General features: G+C 42.8%; 1 pseudogene; it reads right to left on the reverse strand.

Moving 5' to 3' along the window:
* Window positions 1-7,492: 7,492 nt before the first annotated feature.
* LOC139940537 (uncharacterized) lies at window positions 7,493-13,666 on the reverse strand (annotated as a pseudogene).
* Between the last annotated feature and the right edge of the window lie 10,657 nt (window positions 13,667-24,323).

The raw sequence follows: 24,323 nt of genomic DNA on the forward strand, positions 1-24,323 counted from the left end.
GATTTAGAAATATTAAACAAAATTCTAATTAACAACAAATTATAATTTGTATTTTTTTTACTAATATAATTAAACAAACAACATATTACTTTATCATGTGGTTACTTGTTAGTATATTAATTTTATTCAATCATGGAATTTATTTCATTTATTTTCGTACATTAGTGGTGATATTAAATTATTGATTAGTATTAATTAACCCTTTATTTGTAATTTTGTAATTTTTGTTATTTAAATATATTAAAAACATATAAATTTTTGAGATTAATTTTGGTGTTAGTTTATACTCTTGCTTTTTGCTAAATTTTGTAATAAAAAATTACATTTGTCAGCTGAATTATGAAGAAAATACAACAACACATTACAGTGCAATTAAGTCCTTTATACAAACAAGACCTATTGACCAAACAGATTTTCAACACGCGACAGGTGATATGTCCGCAATATTTTCAACACGCGACAGGTGATAATTCCGCAATATTTTCAACACACAACAATTTTATGCCCACTCGACTTACGCTCAAACCAGCAGCAACCTCGTTTCTATACCAACAAATTTAACCAGTGAATACTTATTATTGGGTTCGTAAATCAGCCAGCCAAAGGTACTGTAAACACCCATGATGAAGTTTAACATCACAATTCACAAAAAACAATGCATACAGTTAAACATAAACTTATATTAACACCCATGATAATTTTTAACATCACAATTCACAAATAGCAATGCATATAGTTAAACATAAACTTATATTAACACCCATGATAAAGTTTAACAACACAGTTCACAAATACCAATGCATGTAGTTAGTACACCACCGCAAGCATTTTGCTTCTTCAAAATAGTTAATTGATGAACTTTCTTTACCTGAGCCTAAGGGAGTTTGACCGTGAAGCAGCACACACCTCCGCACAAGGCAGAAGCGGCACACACCTCCGCATCAATGCAGAAGTGGCATGCACCTTCGCATGATAAGTGCATTCTCACAATGTCACCATTATAGGAGCTGACACTCCCATGATAAGAGACAGACTATAATGGGATACACTGCAAGACATCATACTGGGGTGACACGCCTTCAACGCTGTCGCCTCCCATCGCTAACATTTCTTTCTGGGGGATTTTTTCAACATAGTAAATTGATGGGCTATCTTTGCTTGAGACTAAGGGAATTTGACAGTGAAGAAGCAGCACGCACCTCTGCACAAGGCAGAAGCGGCGCACACCTCCGCATCAAAGCAGAAGTGGCATGCACTTTCGCATGATAAGTGCAATCTCACAATGTCACCATTATAGGAGCTGATACTCCCATGATAAGAGACAGACTATAATGGGATACACTGCAAGACATCATACTGGGGTGACACGCCCTCAACGCTGTCGCCTCCCATCGCTAACATTTCTTTCTGGGGGATTTCTTCAACATAGTAAATTGATGGGCTATCTTTGCTTGAGACTAAGGGAATTTGACAGTGAAGAAGCAGCACGCACCTCTGCACAAGGCAGAAGCGGCGCACACCTCCGCATCAAAGCAGAAGTGGCATGCACTTTCGCATGATAAGTGCAATCTCACAATGTCACCATTATAGGAGCTGATACTCCCATGATAAGAGACAGACTATAATGGGATACACTGCAAGACATCATGCTGGGGTGACACGCCCTCAACGCTGTCGCCTCCCATCGCTAATGTATTTTTGTTGCTGATATTAGGTTAAGGGTTATTCTATTCTGTTCTATTCTATTATGTAGTTAACATTTCTTTCTAGGGGATTTCTTCAACATTGTAAAGTGATAGTCTCCCACTTTTTTTGTTTCAAATCCTTGTTTGTGACGCACAACATATAATGCAGATATATTCCAGAACTAAACTTGTTTCACATCATAAAACTATTTAAGTAAACCATTATACATAAGTACACCATTGCAAGCATTTTTTGTCATCAGATTTTGCTGATTGTTATCCTGGTTAGCTTAGTTCAACTAGCAGGGCTACCAACGTGCAGGTTCCAGGATACCAGCCCCACGCGCTTTCTGAGATCGTAAGAGCCAATTGCACCGCCCCTTAAGGGGACGGGTCCGGTCCACTGTCCCAACTTCGGCGCCAGGACAGCCTCCCTACTCTTACTAACGCGGTCCCTAGTTGAAAGGACTAGGGACTACTTCCGTTGGTCAACCATTTGTGATAACACCGGCACCATCCTGACAGATGAGGAGCCCAAATGCACCTTTAAGATCAACCACCCAGTGGCCCGAGCCGGAAGTAGGACCCCACATGCCACGTGCATGTGTCCAGGTCCCTTTAATCTAACTGCCGCACCACAAAGATCGCTAAATTTGCTTGCAAGCGCATTATGCAATTTCGCAATTTATCGCAATTACAAAACGCAAACAAAATCGCGTATGTGCTTGCTTGCAATGGTGTACTTATTTACAAAGTTAAAATGATAGAACAATGAAAGATACTTATTAAAGGCACTGCACACACTTGGTGATTGTCAAAGACCAGCATGCTCAAAATATGCATAAAATAAAAAACTAAGGCTCAATTGGACATTGAATTTGCAAGAGTATAATGAAAGAAAAAACACCCTTGTTGCATTTCTTTGTGTGCTTTCTGATGCATAATAAATGGCTTCGGTTGAAGTCTTTTATTATCTTGAGTGAGAAAGTTTACTATACTTTCAACAGCTCTCCATGGCTAGTTACAATTGCAAAGTAAATTTGTTTGCTCAAAATGATTTGAAATATTTACCAATAGTGTCCAGTGCCTACACACCTCTACACAAAAGTAACATACCAATAATAGAAAACATATTTGAAAAGGGGAGAGGTTACCAGCACTTACACCCTTAGCCAAGATCCTCAGCATCTGGCCATGAAAACAACACGGAAGAGATCAGCCAAAACAAGAATTAAAAGCACAAGAAGTGCATCATCAATTTGTAAACATGTTTAAAAAGGGGAGAGGTTACCAGCACTTACACCCTTAGCCAAGATCCTCAGCATCTGGCCATGAAAAAACATATAATTGATCAACTAAAACAAATAGACGTGTTTTCAGACAACTCATGATGGAAGTGCAGAAGTAGCTCTGTGGGGGGGGGGGGGGGGGAGCTTGCAGTAGACACTGTCACGATGAGCGAAGACAACGAGGAGGTTTATACGAGGTTATGAGTTCAGAGTTACATGCAGGAGCGAGACCATAATGAGACGTGTACGTGAGCAACGTTAGCTTGAACACAATATGGTCCTTGTAAAGGCAGCCAGTAATGATTGTTACATCCATGATTGCTTGCAGCTAAGACATCTAGACGATAGCAATGTTTTCATACGCGATGCTCTCCTTTACCCCTAGTTTCCTTGATGACATCAGCAGTGGTGATTCCATTCTGCATTTCTTTTCAGGAAACTGCTCCCCACATCACCGTCTCTGAAAGGTCAAGTTTGAAGACCAAAAATTATGTATAAGGCAACAATTTAATTTGCACATTAATTGCAGGGTTGATTAAAAAATGTCAGGCCCCCTTATCATATGTGGTGTAAATTTGTATTTTAAGTGTGATAAGATATTTGTTGACCAATTATAAACCAGCATCGGCAACCAGTGGAAACAGCATGCACCAGAGGCTTGTCGCTCAAGAAATGAAAGTGAACCAACAACGGCAACCAGTATCAGAGGCCTGCTGCTCAAGAAATGAAAGTGAACAGACATCGGCAACCACTGGTATAGCAACAGAGCTCTGACGCTCAGACGCAAAAAGGAACAGACAACGGCAACGCGCATGACATAACATCAGAGGCCTGCTGCTCAAGAAATGAAAGTGAACTGACATCAGCAACCAGTGGCAAAGCACCTGAGGCCTGTCGCTCAACAAACCAAAATAAACCAACAATGACAACCACTGGTATTGCACCAGAGCTCTGTCGCTCAGAAGGAAAAAAGGAACTGACATGGTCAACCACTGGCATAGCACCAGAGCTCTGTCGCTCAAGAAGTAAAAGTGAACAGACATAGGTAACCAATGACATAGCACCAGAGGCCTGTCGCTCAAGAAATGAAAGTGAACCGACATCGGCAACCAGTGGCATAGCACCAGAGGCCTGTCGCTCAATAAACGACAGTGAACCGACATTGGCAACCAGTGACATAGCACCAGATGCCTGTCGTTCAAGAAACGACAGTGAACCGACATCGTCAACCCCAGGCATAGCACCAGTGGCCTGTCGCTCAACAAACGAAAGTGAACGGACATCGGCAACCAGTGGCATAGCACCAGAGGTCTGGTGCTCGAAAAACGACAGTGAACGGACATCGGCAACCACTGGCATAGCACCAGAGGCCTGTCCCTAAGGAAATAAAAGTGAAAGGACATCGGCAACCAGTGGCATAGCACTAGAGGCCTGTCGTTTAAGAAACAGAGTAAACCAACATCGGCAACCTATGGCATAGCACCTAAGGCCTGTTGCTCAATAAACGACAGTGAACCGACATGGGCAACCAGTGACATAGCACAAGAGGCCTGTCGCTCAAGAAATGAGTGAACTACATTAGCAACCAGTGACATAGCACCAGTAGCCTGTAACTCAAGAAATGAAAGAGAACCGACATCGGCAACCACTGGCATAGCACCAGAGGCCTGTCCCTCAAGAAACGACAGTGAACTGACATCGTCAACCCCAGGCATAGCACCAGAGGCCTCACTCAAGAAATGAAAGTGAACGGACATCGGCAACCACTGGCATAGCACCAGAGGCCTGTCCCTCAAGAAATGACAGTGATCAGACGTCAGCAACCACTGGCATAGCACTAGAGGCCTGTCGCTTAAGAAACGACAGTGAACCGACATCCTCAACCCCAGGCATAGCACCAGAGGCCTGTCGCTCAAGAAACGACAGTGAACGGACATCGGCAACCACTGGCATAGCACCAGAGGCCTGTCCCTCAAGAAACGACAGTGAACGGACATCGGCAACCACTGGCATAGCACCAGAGGCCTGGCGCTCAAGAAACGACAGTGAACGGACATCGTCAACTCCAGGCATAGCACTAGAGGCCTGTCCCTCAAGAAACGACAGTGAACGGACATCGGCAACCACTGGCACAGCACCAGAGGCCTGTCCCTCAAGAAACGACAGTGAACGGACGTCGGCAACCACTGGCATAGCACCAGAGGCCTGGCGCTCAAGAAACGACAGTGAACGGACATCGTCAACCCCAGGCATAGCACCAGAGGCCTGTCCCTCAAGAAACGACAGTGAACGGACATCGGCAACCACTGGCACAGCACCAGAGGCCTGTCGCTCAAGAAACGACATTAAACTGACATCGTCAACCCCAGGCATAGCACCAGAGGCCTCACTCAAGAAATGAAAGTGAACGGACATCGGCAACCACTGGCACAGCACCAGAGGCCTGTCGCTCAAGAATAGAAATCGAACGGACATCGGCAACCCCAGTCATAGCACCAGAGGCCTCACTCAAAAAATGACAGTGAACCGACATCGGCAACCACTGGCACAGTACCAGAGGCCTGTCGCTCAAGAATAGAAATCGAACAGACATCGGCAACCCCAGTCATAGCACCAGAGGCCTGCGCTTAAGAAATGACAGTGAACCGACATTGGCAACCACTGGCATAGCACCAGAGGCCTCACTCAAGAAATGAAATCGAACGGACATCGGCAACCACTGGCATAGCACCAGAGGCCTCATTCAATAAATGAAAGTGAACGGACATTGGCAACCACTGGCATAGCACCAGAGGCCTGTCGCTCAAGAAACGACAGTGAACCGACATCGGCAACCACTGGCATAGCACCACAGGCCTGTCGCTCAAGAAGCGACAGTGAACGGACATCTTCAACCCCAGGCATAGCACCAGAGGCCTGTCGCTTAAGAAACAACAGTGAACGGACATCGGAAACAAGTGGCATAGCACCACAGGCCTCACTCAAGAAATGAAAGTAAACGGACATCCGCAACCACTGGCATAGCTACAGAGGCCTGTTGCTCAAGAAACGACAGTGAACCGTCATCCTCAACCCCAGGCATAGCACCAGAGGCCTCACTCAAGAAATGAAAGTGAACGGACATCGGCGACCACTGACACAGCACCAGAGGTCTGGCGCTCAAGAAACGACAGTGAACCGACATCGTCAACCCCAGGCATAGCACCAGAGGCCTGTCGCTCAAGAAACGAGTGAACGGACACTGGCAACCACTGGCATAGCACCAGAGGCCTGGCGCTCAAGAAACGACAGTGAACCGACATCGTCAACCCCAGGCATAGCACCAGAGGCCTGTCGCTCAAGAAACGACAGTGAACCGACATCGGCAACCACTGGCATAGCACCAGAGGCCTGTCGCTTAAGAAACGAAAGTGAACCGACATCGTGTACCCCAGGCATAGCACCAGAGGCCCCACTCAAGAAATGAAAGTGAACGGACATCGGCAACCACTGACACAGCACCAGAGGCCTGTCGCTCAAGAAACGACAGTGAACCGACATTGTCAACCCCAGGCATAGCGCCAGAGGCCTGTCGCTCAAGAAACGACAGTGAACGGACATCGGCAACCACTGGCATAGCACCAGAGGCCTGTCGCTCAAGAAACGAAAGTGAACCGACATCGTCAACCCCAGGCATAGCACCTGAGGCCTGTCGCTCAAGAAACGACAGTGAACCGACATTGTCAACCCCAGGCATAGCACAAGAGGCCTGTCGCTCAAGAAACGACAGTGAACGGACATCGGCAACCACTGGCATAGCACCAGAGGCCTGTCGTTTAAGAAACGACAGTGAACCGACATCGTGTACCCCAGGCATAGCACCAGAGGCCTCACTCAAGAAATGAAAGTGAACAAACATCGTCAACCACTGGCACAGCACCAGAGGCCTGTCGTTTAAGAAACGACAGTGAACCGACATCGTCAACCCCAGGCATAGCACCAGAGGCCTCACTCAAGAAATGAAAGTGAACGGACATCGGCAACCACTGGCACAGCACCAGAGGCCTGTCGCTCAAGAATAGAAATCGAACGGACATCGGCAACCCCAGTCATAGCACCAGAGGCCTCACTCAAGAAATGACAGTGAACCGACATCGGCAACCACTGGCACAGTACCAGAGGCCTGTCGCTCAAGAATAGAAATCGAACAGACATCGGCAACCCCAGTCATAGCACCAGAGGCCTGCGCTTAAGAAATGACAGTGAACCGACATTGGCAACCACTGGCATAGCACCAGAGGCCTCACTTAAGAAATGAAATCGAACGGACATCGGCAACCACTGGCATAGCACCAGAGGCCTCATTCAATAAATGAAAGTGAACCGCCATCGGCAACCAGTGGCATAGCACCAGAGGCCTGTCGCTCAAGAAACGACAGTGAACCGACATCGGCAACCACTGGCATAGCACCACAGGCCTGTCGCTTAAGAAACGACAGTGAACCGACATCGTGTACCCCAGGCAGAGTACCAGAGGCCTCACTCAAGAAATGAAATCGAACGGACATCGGCAACCACTGGCACAGCACCAGAGGCCTTTCGCTCAAAAAATGAAATTGAACGGACATCGGCAGCCACTGGCACAGCACCAGAGGCCTGTCGCTCAAGAAACGACAGTGAACTGACATCGGCAACCACATCATCAACCCCAGGCATAGCACCAGAGGCCTCACTCAAGAAATGAAAGTGAACGGACATCGGCAACCACTGGCATAGCTACAGAGGCCTGTCGCTCAAGAAACGACAGTGAACGGACATCTGCAATCACTGTTATGGCACCAGAGGCCTGTCGCTCAACAAACGACAGTGAACCAACATTGGCAACCCCAGTCATAGCACCAGAGGCCTCACTCAAGAAATGAAAGTGAACGGACATCGGCAACCACTGTCATAGCTACAGAGGCCTGTCGCTCAAGAAACGACAGTGAACGGACATCTGCAACCACTGTTATGGCACCAGAGGCACGCGCTCAAGAAATGAAAGTGAACCAACATTGGCAACCCCAGGCATAGCACCAGAGGCCTGTCTCTCAAGAAATGAAAGTGAACGGACATCAGCAACCAGTGGCATAGCACCAGAGGCCTGTCGCTTAAGAAACGAAAGTGAACAAACATCGTCAACCAGTGACATAGCACCCGAGGCTTGTCGCTCAAGAAATGAAAGTGAATGAACATCGGCAACCAGTGACATAGCACCAGAGGCCTGTCGCTCAAGAAATGAAAGTGAACTTACATCGGCAACCAGTGACATAGCACCAGAGGCCTTTTGGTCAAGAAATGACAGTGAACCGACATCGGCAACCACTGGAAAGCACCAGAGGCCTGTCCCTCATTAAATGAAAGGTAATGAACATCGGCAACCAGTGACATAACACAAGAGGCCCTTGCTCAAGAGATGAAAGTGACGCACATCGGCAACCAAGGACATAGCACCAGAGGCCTGTCGCTCAAGAAAGGATAGTGAACGAACATCATCAACCACTGACATAGCACCAGAGGCCTGTCACTCAAGAAATGACAGTGAACTGATATCAGAAACCAATGATATAGCACCAAAGGATCGTCGCTCAAGAACCGACAGTGAACAGACATCTGCAACCAGCAACAAAGCACCAAAGGCCTGTCGGGATAGGATTGGAACCCATAATTCGTAAATTACAGAACTCAAGTCTACCGCTTAGCCAAGACACCCTTTTTGGGGAGAAAAGGGACCACAAAGGTTTGTCTCCATAGACAGGGTCAACAGCAGTGGCTTTTCCTAAACACAGGGAAGACACAGACAAATCTGCAGTAGAGAATCTTGGACTAGTCCAACTACTACACCAAGAACCAAACAGCTATGGCTCTGGAAAGAGAGTACTGCAAACCCAGGAGACTTTGCCCGAGATTAGCAAAATCATTCCCAAACAACATACAAATATCTTAGGATGAAGTGTAAGGCTAACAAAAATGACTGATTTGAATTTATACGATTAAAGGCAGTGGACACTATTGGTAATTACTCAAAATTATTGTTAGCATAAAACCTTAATTGGTAACGAGTAATGGGGAGCTGTTGTTAGATAAAACATTATGAGAAACGGCTCCCTCTTATGAAATTGATTTTGAGACCTCAGAATTAGGCTTTGAGGTCTTGAAATCAAGTATCTGAAAGCACACAGGTTCATGTGACAAGGATGCTTTTTATTTCGCAACTGTGACAACCAATTAAGCTCAAATTATCACAAGTTTGTTATTTTATGCATATGTTGAGATACACCAAGTGAGAAGACTGGTCTTTGACAATTACCAAAAGTGTCTAGTGTCTTTAAATAACAGCAAGAACATGTATGCATTCCGCACAATTCTTACAGAGCTTCATTTGGGATGGGTAACTGATAAAAGCAATCTTGTTATGAACTCGCCTTTAATTGGAGAGTGTAGCTCCTTCATCATTGGCTGGTCTCAGAGATCTACTTGTTGATGGGAAGATGTCTTTGAAGATGTTAAGCCTGACTGCACAAAATGAAAAGTTTGCAACATATAGTGTTTTTAAGAACATCCTCATTATCAAACAGTAAAGTACAGAAAACTTGCTGTCATCTCTGGATTAGTAAACGAGCTTGGAATAAAAAAATGAGTGAAAAAAAAATATATAAATAAACTACTCCAAATTGTTAGCAACAAGTTGTTCCATGAGCTCATACAGGACCGTTTATATTGCTGCGATCCAAATATGCAACAGAAAAACTGGGAAATGTCAATTGCCTCAAACAACTCTCTAGAGGATTGTTACTGGTATGAACTTTAGTCATCAGTGAGCTCCCCCTCCAACTCTCTCTCTCTCTCTCTCTCTCAGAATGAAACTATGAAACGTTATGAATTTGTCTTAATATTTGTGTTTGACAAAAAGATTTGGCAGGTAATTTTCAAAAACCTATTGATAAAACCCGACAGAAAACACAACCCAGCCTGTCTAGTCTGAAATGACTGTAGAGCCTGGTTCATACTTCATCACAAAATCGCAACAAACAATTCAGAAGAGTTGAACTCCTACGAAATATTTGCAGGGACGACTAGCTGTGATGACAAAATTTGTTAGGTTCTGTTCAAGCAAGAGCAACATTATGCATTATTGGAGAGCTCCATTTGGGAGAATAAAAAAAACATTCAAAGTAAACCAGGAGAGTGCAGCTCCTCTTTCTTAGGCTGGTCTTGCACAACCATAGAGCTATATATATTGACTAGAGCGCTAACTTGCTCTGCGTTTTGAAGCCACCCTGGGCGCAGACATGATGTGTTGCGTGACTACGGAATGATTTTGATTCACGTTGGCGCGTTTTTTTACATTTGGCGTGTGCGCTTACGCACGCGACTGCCCATGTGCGTCTGTCCGTGCTAAGGAAACCGTAAGTTCGACTTGATTGACGTACTTAAAAAAGTATTCGTGCCTTTTAAACATGAGGCACATGACGCTTGCAGTTTGTACGCTCATCAGCAGATTGTGCGCTGACATTTGCTGCATTTTTTGTGCATTTTTTTGTTCGATGACACATAGAAAAGAACAAACGCACTCATGCAAATAGCCGTACAATTGCGGTATAAAATTTCAAGCTTTTGTATTGGTTTGTACATAAACATGGATGTGCCCAATCGGCTTCAAAACTTCAGTGCGTGTATAACGGGGTGTTAGCGCTCTAGTCAATATATATAGCTCTATGTGCACAACTGATCAGCTAAAGAGTTGGGAATGTCTGCATAGTTTGACTCACTGGACTCATCAGGAGATGTGGTCATCATTACTAGGCCTTGTGTCTAATCAGGAAGACATCTCGAGTGCAACTGGCTGGCTGACTGCTGCCACCGGAATACGACCTGACATCAGGGTAGATATGCTTTCTGTCTCCACTCCATCCACATGGCCCATGTTCAGCTGCAATGTGGAGATAAGGTCAAATATAAAAAAGTAAATGAATAGTCAGTTTTTTGTTTGGCGAATATGGACACAGTTGCCCCCCGCAGAATGTCTGCATAAAAAGATTATAATAAATAGTTTGACTCACTGGACTCATCAGGAGATGTGGTCATCATGACATGGCTTTGCTGTCTAATCAGGAAGACATCTCAAGTGCGACTGGCTGGCTGACTGCTGTCACCGGAGTACGACGTGACATCAGGGTAGATATGCTTTCTGTCTCCACTCCATCCGCTATGACCCACTGATAATGAGATGTGGTCATCATGACATGGCTTTGCTGTCTAATCAGGAAGACATCTCGAGTGCAACTGGCTGGCTGACTGCTGTCACCGGAGTACGACGAGACATCAGGGTAGATTGGCTTTCTGTCTCCACTCCATCCACATGACCCACTGTTAATGAGATGTGGTCATCATTACATGGCTTTGCTGTCTAATCAGGAAGACATCTCAAGTGCAACTGGCTGGCTGACTGCTGTCACCGGAGTACGACGTGACATCAGGGTAGATATGCTTTCTGTCTCCACTCCATCCGCTATGACCCACTGATAATGAGATGTGGTCATCATGACATGGCTTTGCTGTCTAATCAGGAAGACATCTCGAGTGCAACTGGCTGGCTGACTGCGGCCACCGGAGTACGACGTGACATCAGGGTAGATATGCTTTCTGTCTCAACTCCATCCACATGGCTCACGTTCAGCTGCAATGTGGAGATAAGGTCAAATATAATAAAGTAAATGAATAGTCAGGTTTTTAGTTTAAATATATGTGACCTGTCATGATGAAATAAGCTATAAGTCGCACTGTGCCATTTCCCAGTGCCGCCGGTCAAAGTCAAATCTTTCTCATTAGATAAGTGAGAACTGTCTTGTTTCCACAAGCTCTGTCGGCTTGGAGGATTGTTACCTCAAGTGCTACATACCATTGGAAACCTCTTGATCTGCAGAATTCAGAAATACCAATAGCTAATATATTTTAAATTCTGACTTATGGGTCATTTTGTGGTGATACGTCACATGGACACAGTCCAGCAAAAGAAGTCATATAGCAAAGCCCCCCCCCCCGAAGTGTTTTTAACTATAGAGGGAACTGGTAAGCAAAGGTTTTTATTAAAGATTTTGTGCTGTGTTTTTCTAGGTTCAATGACACAACAAGGCAATCAGCTGATCAGCTAAAGAGTTGGGAATGTTTGCATAAAAAGATGACAGTAAATAGTTCGACTCACTGGACTCATCAGGAGATGTGGTCATCATTACATGGCTTTGCTGTCTAATCAGGAAGACATCTCGAATGCAACTGGCTGGCTGACTGCTGCCACCGGAGTACGACGTGACATCAGGGTAGATATGCTTTCTGTCTCCACTCCATCCACATGGCTCACGATCTACTGCAATGTGGATCAGGTTAAAATATAACAAAAGGGTAAATGATTAGTCAAGGTAGTCTTCTTTCCAGAGATTTAAGACTCAGACTCCAGTTACATTTTCAAAAAAACCTTCACTTGAGTCAAATTTTCATCAACTCAGCAATACCACTCCAGCATTGTAGGAATCGGATGCAAGTCACATTTTCAAAGGAGTGTGGTTTTTAGAGAGAGGAATTCCAAAACATTTTAATCTGAGAAACATTTCTGCATAAAATATTTCTCAGACTATTAATTTTGTTTTTACCCTTACACCGATATGTGTAAGCACTGTATACTCAGTACTTTCCAGAGTCCTGTGAAAACAAAATCACATGGCAATCTTTACTCGGTTGGGATTCTAACCCACGACCTTTGCAATTCTAGAGCAGTGTCTTACCAAAACCACTGAGATTGCCGATAGCTAGATGTAATTCGAATCCTATGTTTTTAGCATCATATTCCTAATAGACTTCCCCAAATCTTTACAACCCAGCAATTCCCTTTCAATCGATTGTCAAATAATATACAAAAATATGAGATGGAAAAATACTTTGCCTCATTTCAGTCCTTGATGATTAACCAGTTATCCCCTGCAAAGAATCATACAACATTGCCTTAATCAAATACAGACAACTGATTAATGCAAAAAACATAGGTATAAAGAGAATTGTCCGTGTTCAGCTTCCGTTGAATCAGGAATGATGCACTAAAACATTACTATTTTATTTCTCAATAAAAATAGAACGACCATTGGTACTAAATCAACTTTCATTCATAAAAACGAACAAGCAACTGCAGTTTATAAAAAATAAATAATTAGGAATTGTGTCAGGGATCGCAAGATTTTGTGCTGTGTTTTCAAGGATCAAGGTTTTTCAAGGCTGGTCTTGCGCAACTGAGAAATGAAACACAAGGCAACCAGCTGATCAGCAAAGAGTTTAGAATGTCTGCATAAAAAGACAATGTGGAGTAAAGGTCAAATATAAAAAAGTAAATGAATAGTCAGATTTTTGTGGAATATGGACACAGTCCCCCCCCCCCCCCCCCCCCGAGCCAGTTTGGTATAGTTTCCCCAGTGTGGTTTGACTGGCAGCAGCACACTTAGGATTTGTACACTAAGAGTGGCTGAGCCTGTTTGGTATAGTTTCCTCAGTGTGGTTTGACTAGGCAGCAGCACGCTAAGGATTTGTACACTAAGAGTGGCTGAGGGTAGAAATCATTATTTTAATTAACTACACATTTGCAATTTGTATTAGATTTAACTCACCATGACCATAGCTCATCAGCATCTTCTCCCTGTCTCAGACATCATCATCCAAGTGTCTGTCTTCATTAAGTTGAAACGTCTTGACTGTCGGGCTGACTCCTTGCAAGATTACCCCTCCAGTGTGAAATGATAAGAAAAGTTATGAGGCATTTATCATGGGAAGGTATACAATTAATGACTCTTAAAATAATATGGCAATAAAAACTATTGGTTAGAAGCCTACATCAGCTTTAGATTGTATAAAGCCTTCTGAGAAACATTTCGTTTGAAGTAATGTTGTTGTTTGAAAAATGTAATAAGTTTATTATTTTGAATCTGAGGAGTTTATTTGAACATGAGAAGTGCATCTGAGAAGCTCTAAAACATTACTGCAGTAATGATTCTCAGATTGTGTATTCCAAAAAGGGAATATTTTTCCTTGACTGACATGTTCAATTTTGGCAAAATATCTATTAAAAAAACATTTGTTTGAGGATGGAATTTTCACATTAGTTTTATTGTGTACATATCTAAATTTACTATAGGATTAAAACAATCAAACAGTTAAAAAAAACAAAGAAAAAACTTTGCCTTGAAGGTCAATTTAGAGGCATCATTTGGGCAGCTTCCAGTCAAAGACAAGAGCAGCAACAATCTCATGCCTATTAACCAATTACTTCAAGGAGATTGTCTTACCTCTTAGGACTGTTCCTCCAAATTATGTCTCAGTCAAACCAAAGTTTCAAGTAGAAGAAGTCATCATCAGTGTCTGGAGAAGTCTAGATCCATGTCCAATGCATCTGGTGATCATTTCCATCCTAGTAGGAGGACATCTCAACTGTATGGATGGTTCGTCTACTTCACCTTGCCAGAATAGGGCGTGGTTAATATCCTGGGCAGCCATCTGAAAGAGAAAGACTACAGAGGAGGAGTTGATAAAGGTACACTGAACTGTTCGACGGATGCCACACTTGCATCTGACTGAAGGCATGCCAATCTTCTAGGGGATGATTTCTCCCCAAGCAAAGAACAGTTTTCTTTGGTTAATGAAAAATGCATTAATTCAAACCTTGATAACACTCCTCTGCCATGGGAAGGTAGGATCAGGGGAGGGGTAGGTACATACTTCCCCCAAGAGGGCAACTCCAGCATTTACTACACTGAGTGATGACAACCTGCAACGCAACTGACAAGAATATATCTTTATATATTTATCAAGTGATTACTGAAAAGATTATCTCCATCAGCTGGAAATGATTGAGGTACGTTCATTACAGGAGTCACACTTGGCCAATCTTCTCTAGGGTATGGCCATGGCACAGGAAGTTTTCTATGCCTTGCTGGGGCATTTACCCTTTAGTTGGGTATGAACTGCACAAGGAAACATTTCCCCATCAGCAAAGAACGATCAAGCATTTTGAATTTAAGTGGATGGTACTCTTTTGGTAATATTGAAAGAATGCATTAATTCAAACCTTGATACACTTCTCTGTCATGGGACGGTAGGATCAGGGGATCATCTTTTGCTGAGATGACAGCTCCAGCGTTGCATTCACCACACCATGACTACACTGAGGGATGACAGCCTGCAAGGTAACTAACAAAACAATGGCTTTTAAAGATTACTAAAAATAAATAAGTTTTTAACCGCATTACTTGATATAAAGTTACAAACAAATAACACTGCTTAGGGCAAACTTGTTGGTATAGTGGTTATGAAACCTGTACAGAGTTGTATGGCTTTGCTTTCTGCGTAATTTGGTCATCATTATCCTCTTGCAGGGTAAAAGCCAAGTTTCTGTGCTAGCTGAATATAAAGTGAAGAACGCCTAGAAATACAATGCATATAATATGACACACATGCTGAAATTCCTTGTTTGAAATATGTTTACATTAAGCAGAGACATTCTATTTTTTGTCTAAACTGTTAAATGCAGACATTGCAGATACAACATTTTGGACTCATCCAACTTGCCTCCAGTTAGCTCTACATTTGTTAAAGGCCTACCTACAGACATACATTTTGACACACCTAAGTGACTCTCATGTTGTATGCTCATGTGAGATTAAGTATTCAAATAAGAGCTAACTTAATGGTTTGATTAGTCTGTAGAGCTACCCAAGAAGCAGGTTTGACTAGCCCTCAGCACCCTTCATGAAACACAATGATTGAAAATAAACACCTGTTGAGTATTGATACCATGAGAATAAAGAGTAACAGCAACAATCCCATTATTTAATCACTTAGTTCAGTAGACTGCCTTACCTGTCAAGACAGTTCCTCCAAATTATGATTCAGCCAAACCAAAGTTCCAAGTGGAAGGCAGCCATCATCAGTGTCTGGAGAAGTCTAGATCCATGTCCAATGCATCTGGTGATCATTTCCATCCTAGTAGGAGGACATCTTAACTGTATGGATGGTTTGTTTACTTCACCTTGCCAGAACAAGACGTGGTGAACATCCTGGGCAGCCATCTGAAAGAGACAAATTACTATAGAGCAAGAGTTGATAAAGCCACACTGAACTGTTTGATGGATACCACACTTGCATCTGTCTGAAGGCATGCCGGTTATCTGCAGAAGAAAATATTTCTCCACCAGCAAACAACAATCCTGTATTTTGACTTTAGCAGGATGGTACTCTCTTAGGTGATTGAAAGAATGCATTAATTCAAACCTTCATATTACTTCTCTGTCATGGGACGGTAGGATCAGGGGAGGGGGTATATCTTCCACTGAGACGACAGCTCCAGCGTCGCATTCACATCACCATGACTACACTGAGGGATGACAGCCTGCAAGGTAACTAACAAAACAGTGTCTTTCAAAGATAACTGAAAATAATGAATGTTAATTTCTCAACCTACAAAATAATAGCACTGGGCATGCTTGTTGTTGTAGTCTATGAAATCTGCAGGCATGTAACTTAACAGAGGCACTGAAGGCCATTGCCTCCATGCCCACTGGTCAGTGCCTTGGTGCCTTTAAAAAGCTACAGTAGAAATTTACAATTTTCTCATAGGGTGCCCTTTACTGAGAAGAAAATGCCTTGGTGCCCTTGCCCTTTCAAAAACAAAGCATTGTATACAGGCCTGAATTTGGAAACAATGTTATGACTTTGTATCCAGTAGAAGTTGGTCATCATTATCCGCTTGCAAGGTAAAAGCCAACTATCTGTGCTAGCTGAATATAGGTGAGAGTTTATCACATCAAGATTGAACAAGCAACTTAAAAAAAACCACATTCCTTAGTACAAAATTCATCTCAGAGCGATCTAAGAAACTAAGCGGTTGGAATTTTGATTTTTTGATATTGACAAACTATATTAACATACTGAAGAACAAAGCAATGTGTCAAATGGAGCAGATAAATATTTTAGATCATTGCTTATGTGCGGTCACTACCATAACGTACAGCGTGGTAAAATAGGGTGCTGCGGGTGATGAGGTCATATATTGGCAGACATTAATTACCATACTCCCAAGATATTGGTGAAAAATAGAACTGTCCATTGCAAAGGTACAACAATGTGTGAAACCAACAATATAGTTTGAAACATTCAGTTATATGCCATCAGTGCTCAATAAAATTTATTAAAAACTTACATTTTATATTCTGGTTACTGTTATCTGCTGGGGGGGGGGGGCACTGCATATTGGTTATGTAGCATTAATCGTCTTTATAAATTAAATGCTAGATTGACCTAAATATTTGGAGTTATTTGGGGAATTTACGTGATTAATTATAAATTTATGACTTATAATGGCGATTGGTACTATCATGGAATCAATAGACATTTTGATTTGAGAGAGGCCGCTGTTACAAAAAGTGTCCTTCATAATACGAGACTTCCTTACAGCCACCCCAAATATAGGCTCTAAATTTTATCAAACAGAGAAAGTCTTCAAATAAGTTAACTCTAAGTGTCCATCTCTAGGGGTCTTCATTATCAGTGATCTCAGGTAGGCAAATTAGACACCAACGGGTCTGGTGTCTTCACAACCAGTGACTTTAACTCTGGCCGCTCAGATGCGATCATCAACTCCAGGAAGTGTCTCGACTCTACCAACTAGCCAATCAGCTCTAGGCTGCTGAGGGTCGGCAATCATGACAACATCGCCACAGGTGAGGTTAGGCAGTCCTTTTGCCGTTTGAGATGAAGTTAGATGCTTGGTGATGGTGTCAGTGTAGCTCATTCTCCTCCTGCCGCGATTTGGATGTCGGCCAGGAGGATTCCAGAAGACCAGATGCGATATAGGTTGATCCGCTGTTCGCAAACAGTGGCCAGCAAACTGGAGCCGTTTCTGAATTATGGTTTGGAAAGTGGTGGTAGATTGCCATAAACCTCCCTGTTTGTAGTATGGTATCGCCAGTGGATGTTGAGAACTCTACGCAGCAGTTGAGTGTAGCAACTGTTGACGCAATGATTCATTTTTTGTGTTGTTGGTTTTCAGGGCTTCTTTATTGCTGATGACTTTCACAAAGCCTGTGAAGACTAGGATTTGTTGTGAATTTCAACTTGATCTGGCGGCTTTTGTTCCACTTAAGGTTTTGAGACAGCTTCCTAGTATGAATTTGTTTTCATTTTTGCTGCGAAGTAGAGGAGTGATGTACCGGTGGCGCTGAACTCCGTCAATCTATATTCTGCTGGTTTTCTTATAATGGGTTGATCTAGCTGGCACCTACAATGCACCCTTGCATGCCTGCTTCTCGAAGACTTTGTAGCCGCGTCCTTCGCAATTCAGCTCTTAGCTGCGAGTAAGGATGATTAGCCCCCAAAATTATTATTGTTATTATCCTGCTTCCAGCGAGTCACTTGCTTTTCAGAGTAGGGTTGCCAGAGTCATTGTTAACATTGTTATTCCTCTTCTCAAAGTTTTGTTGTCATCTTCAAACATTATTACAACGGAGTATGCAGTGGTTTAATAAGCAGATGAGCGGTTGTTCAAATATGAAACAATTGTTTACAGTTCCCTCAACACAGAGTTGTTTACTTCGTATAAAGCACTGGAAGTTGACATCATCATCATCATCATCATCATCATCATCATCATTCTCTTGATCCATCAGGGGGGATGTAGAGCCGCCCAACCAATGCGCTCTACTGCCGAGTGCCACAGTTGTCCAGCCTGGGGACTTGAAGTCTGCTTCCAGTTGGCCGACCCAGGTGCTGCGAGGACGACCTCTTGGCCTCTTCCAGGCTGGGCAGGGGCGGGATCCTCCCCCCGCTTCAACACTCAGCCTGAGGGCCACATGGGCAGGTGTCTGACATGGCCAAAGAGGGAATGACGTCTCCGGGAGATAGTTACAAGGATATCCTCGATGCCGGTGGTGTCCGAGATTGTTGCGTTAGTGATGAAAGTTGACCAATGATGGAATTGTTCAAGGTAATGTTGACGTTAAACAAAACTCTAATACCCTCCAGGCTGTACGTCATGTGTAGCGCCCATACTTAGCCAATGCATATGTGTGACTACTATTTAAACGATTTGTTTGCGAGGTATAACAATCATGCTTTTCATGCATTGAGTATGCTTTTACAAAGTTATTGTGCAGAGTTTTTACATGTCACTCTGCAAAAATGCCCCACAAGCATTGCCAATGTGTATTATTACAGAGTTAAGTGTGTGGTACAAACGAAACTGAAACTATTGCTGAAAAAAACTTAGACAGCTTTAAACGCGTGGACCCAGGACTGGCAGATGAAGTTCAATAATGAGGATCAACAGGAAAAAACTCCAAATCATCCACAGCTCTACAACTTAGGAGGCGATATCTTGCACTCTGTTGCCAGTCAAGCCTATCTTGGAATGGAAGTTCATGAACAACTCAGTTGGAAGTCACACATCACAGCTTTTAGTAAAAGTGGCCTCTTATAGAGCGCTCAGGTCCATCAAGCATGATGCTCATGACGCTGTACAAGCAAGAATTTATACAAATACAAAATTCAATACAATATATCTGTACAACAATGACACGACTAACTAAGGTGGAAATGCAGGGTAATCCGTTCCATGAAAAAGAATTACATAGTGAACAGATGAGTTTTGAGGAGTTGCTTGAAAGAACTAGCAGATGAGGCTTGGAGGAGAAGAAGAGGTAGGTTGATCCGCAGAGATGGGCCTGCATGGGAAAAGCTGTGGTCACCCCAAGAGTGCCGTGATGGGTAAATTTAAACCAGCAAAGAGATGACCGCAGGTGTAAGTAGGTTGGTGAGGAGCCATGGACTGCGTGGTGTCCAGCAACAAAACTTTAAATAGGTAACTTATCAACAGGTAACCAGGAAAGAGACTGAAAAACAGGTGTTATGTGACATGCTTTCTTGGTGAGGGTTACCAGTCTAGCTGCGGAGTTCTGAAGGTGTTGAAGACAGCTGTTGTTGGGAAAGGCCGAGAAAGAGGTTATTGCACAAATCCAGACGAGAAAAAATAAAGGCGTGTACTAGCTGTTCAGTTGCATCTCGGGTCAGGTACTTGCGGACAAAGCTTAGGTTGCGAAGTTGGAATCTTATAGACCTCGATATGTGAGAAACGTGATCATTGAAGGACACGCTGGTGTCGAAGATAACCCCAACATTGCGAGTTTTGGAAGATGGGTAGACTGAGTTGTTTCCTACAAGAGTCCTCTGTGGCAACTTTGTTCAGGATTTGCCTTGAGCCCAGGATGATTACTCTGACTTCTGATGATTGAGTTTCAGACCAGCTGCGTCCATTCATATCTGTTGATGTCCTTGATGCACATCTCCATTTGCTTTGTAGCTGATGACATTGCAGCACAGGAAACGACACGTACAGCTCTGTATGTCATCTGGGTAACAGTGATATTTGATCATGTTGTGTGTCTTGATAATGCTGCCCTACAGGCTGGGGATACAGCAACAATAAGAGGGGACCTCCTACCGATCCTTGGGGGACACCATAGGCAAGATGACTTGCTTGAGACATGGCATCACTGATGCCCAGATACTGGAAGTGATTTGTCAGACGCAAACCAAAACAGGGCTGTCCCACAGACTCCTAGAGAACGCAGCTGGTTAAGGATTATCGCGGAGTCGACCGTATCAAATGCTGAGGACATGTCGAGTATTATGATAGCTGTGACATTGCTCTTTGTCCCTCTGTTGCAGAACATCGTCTGTTAAATTGGTAAGAAGTGTTTCAACACTGTGGTTAGGCCGGTAGGCTGACTGATGGTTGTCAAGCAGCATTTTTATGATGTAAGACAAGAGAGAATGCAACTCGATCTAGCACTTTGGAGAAGTACGGAAGGTTAGATATAATAATAATAATATGAACACTTATAGTGCGCCGGTATCCACCACAAGTGATGCTCATGGCGCAAGGAAGAAACACAAAATTAATGAAAAGCAGCTGTGAAAAAGTGGGTTTTGAGGGCCTCTTTGAACTTATGAATAGAGGACATGTTACGGATACTAAGAGGCAGATTATTCCAAAGTAAAGGACCAGCATGAGACAAAGCCCTGTCACCCCAACTGTTGTGGGTGTGGGGAACAACCAGTAATGACGAAGTGGATGATCTAAGACATCTGGAAGGATTGTAACGGGTAATTAATTGACAATTATACTGAGGAGCAGAACCATGTAAAGAATGAAAAACAAGCAGAAGTAATTTGTATTGAATGCGATATTGAACAGGGAGCCAGTGAAGTGCATTTAAAACCGGAGTGATATGGGTTCTCCTGGAGGACAAAGTGACCAGCCGAGCTGCAGTGTTTTGCAGTCGTTGCAAACGAGAGATTTGATTCTGTTGTAGAAGACAGAAGAGAGAATTACAATAATCAAACCGGGAAGAAATCAGAGCATGAACAATCTTTTCTGTGGTAGAACGAGTTAAGTATTGACGGATAAAGCCCAGATTTCTTAATTGATACCAAACTGATTTACATATGTTAGAAACCTGGTTAGACATAGACATAGCAGAGTCAAATGTAACACCTAGATTTTTACAGACTACAGAAGGCTTAATTTTACAATTACCAATGTTGATATGAGAGACTTTGACCTTGGCCAGATGAGCTACAGAACCAAGTAAAATCATTTCAGATTTGTCATTGTTTAACTTGAGTGAATGGGATCCCATCCATTGTATGACATCAACTAAGCATGATTCTAGTTTGTGGATGGCACTAGAAGCATTCTGTTGATTAGGAACAAAAGAAACATAGATTTGAACATCATCAGCATAGCAATGGTATCTAATGTGATGGCGATCAAAAACATCCCTGAGTTCACTCAAATATATAGAAAATAACATTGGCCCACCAACTGAACCTTGTGGGACACCACAGTTCAAGGAGATAGGATCAGATTGAGTCCCGTTTATGTACATGACTTGCTGGCGATTAGTCAGGTAGGACGATAGCTCTGTAGAGACTCCATTCCCGATTTCTTCAAAGTTGGACAAACAATTGCTTTGTTTAGGTCTTCTGGAACAACTTCTGTATCGAGACTTGTATTAATGATGAGTGATGGCCGGAACATGGGCAGACATACACTTCTAAAGAAGAGATGTGTAGGGACAGGATCCAGTTCGCATGATTTTGCTGGTGACTTTGAAATGATGTTGTGAACTTCATCTTCTGAGGCAAGAGTAAGTGAGTCTAACACTGCATTCGTTTGACAAGTCACTGCTGGTGGTCTTGTGTCTGGTAGAAAGGTCAGGATAGCTTCTATCTTATTGACAAAAAAAGATGCTGAAGCGAGAAGCTAGGTCCTTATTGGAAACGTGTGTTGGCAGGGGTGTTTTCTGCTTTCTGTTCATAAGATCGCTAGCAATTCTGAAGAGTCGCTTTGAGTCACAAGAACAGTCCTTGATTCGTTGTACGTTGTACTCTTTCCTTGCTGTGCGAATCAAAGACTGGACTTGCTGGTACTGCTGACGATTAAGTTGTCTGTGTATTTCAAGTTTGGGGAAGCGCCATTTCCTCTCGAGCTGCCTGCTTATGAACTTTTCTTTAGCGATTTTTAGCGAGTAACACAGAGTGTTTGGACGCACAGTCACTGATCGCTTTTGCACAGGAGCGTGGACATTTAGAGTAGCCATCAGAGTTGAGTTGTAGTTGCTGACAGCGATGTCCGCGTTGCTCACTGCGCACTTCTCCATCAGTGATGCTTTACCCAAATCTTCAATAAAGCAGTGTGGCTGTATTGACTGGATGTTACGTGACACAACGGTCTTTGCAGCTAAAGCAGGCAGAACATTAGGATTTCTTAGAAGAAACATCAGCAGTCTATGCACATCACTCGTCAAACAAGTCTACATCTTATTGGTACACTCACAGCTACTGCTCCGTCATCTGGGACCCCTACAGACAAAACTAGATTGACCAGCTGGAAAAGATCCAAAGAAGACCAGAACATTTCATAAAAGGAATCTACCAACAACTGTCAGTGCCACTTGAATGAGAGAAGACCTCCAGCTTCAACAATTGGAAGAAAGACGCAGGCAAGCACACCGACAGATAGCCATTCCATTTTAAGACTACCATCCAAAACTAGACAATGTCTAACACGACAACTACACAACAGATTCATGAGATTCAGCCCTGGTTCCGACAGCTATAAGAACAGCTACTTTTCAAGAACTCTGCACAACTAGGATGCCCTCCCTCATGCCACCAAGAGAACTGTTTTTACTTATTGTACTAATTGTAAATTTCAGAGCACCATGCACATGTGTCATCCACCAACTGAGATACATCACACTTAACCCTTGTTTAGTTGCTGAAAGGCATTGACGAGTATCATCATAGATAAATAGATAGATAGATATTATATAGATATCTCGAGATAGATAGATCCTTTAGAAATTGTAGTGTTGTGGAGACCCAAAATATTTGAGTTACGTGGTTAGGGGGATAGTTTCTAGTAGAAGTAATCAACAAGGATCTGATTGATGAGGCGGTATCAAAGATAAAACATGCTGTATCGGACTGCCACTTTTTTTCCATTCATTATTTATGGTATAAAATAATATTTAATTCACTTAAAAGGGAAGGTACATGTTTGGTAATTGTCAAAGACCAGTCTTTTCACGTGGTGTATCCCATCATAACCATAAAATAACAAGCCTGTGAAATTTGGGCTCAATTGGTCATCGAAGTTGTGAGAAAATGATTAAAGAAAAAACACCCTTGTTGAACGAATTTGTGTGCTTTCAGATAAGAATGAAAGACTTTTAGCTCGAAGTCTTAAAATTATTATTTTAGTGAGAAATTACCTCTTTCTCAAAAACTACGTTACTTCAGTGGAAGTTGGTTCACACAATGTTTTATACTATCAACAACTCAACAATGCTCGTTACCAAGTCAGCTTTAAAGTTAATATTTTTTTTGAGTAATTACCAAACGTGTACCTTCCAAAGTATGGCAGTCTAGTACGGGAATTGGTTAACTTTCCATATCCTGCCACCACTTTTTCACTCATTTTTACAAAGAGGGATATCTCATTTTAGTAAATAAAAAAACAATTATTTCCAACGAATGAAAAAGTGAGGGCGGGATGAGTAAACTTTTCGGAAAAGTTTCTATATGATATGGCGGCACCACTTTTTCATTCGATATGAAATAAAATAGTATCTAGTTTACCTCGACGAGATATCCCTTTTTGTAAAAATGAGTGAAAAAGTGGTGGCGCCATGCGGAAAGTTATCCAACTTTTCCTTTATTCTGAAATCTGCTA

Source organism: Asterias amurensis, chromosome 1 (genome assembly GCF_032118995.1).
Source record: "Asterias amurensis chromosome 1, ASM3211899v1".
Taxonomy (NCBI): Eukaryota; Metazoa; Echinodermata; class Asteroidea; order Forcipulatida; family Asteriidae; genus Asterias; species Asterias amurensis.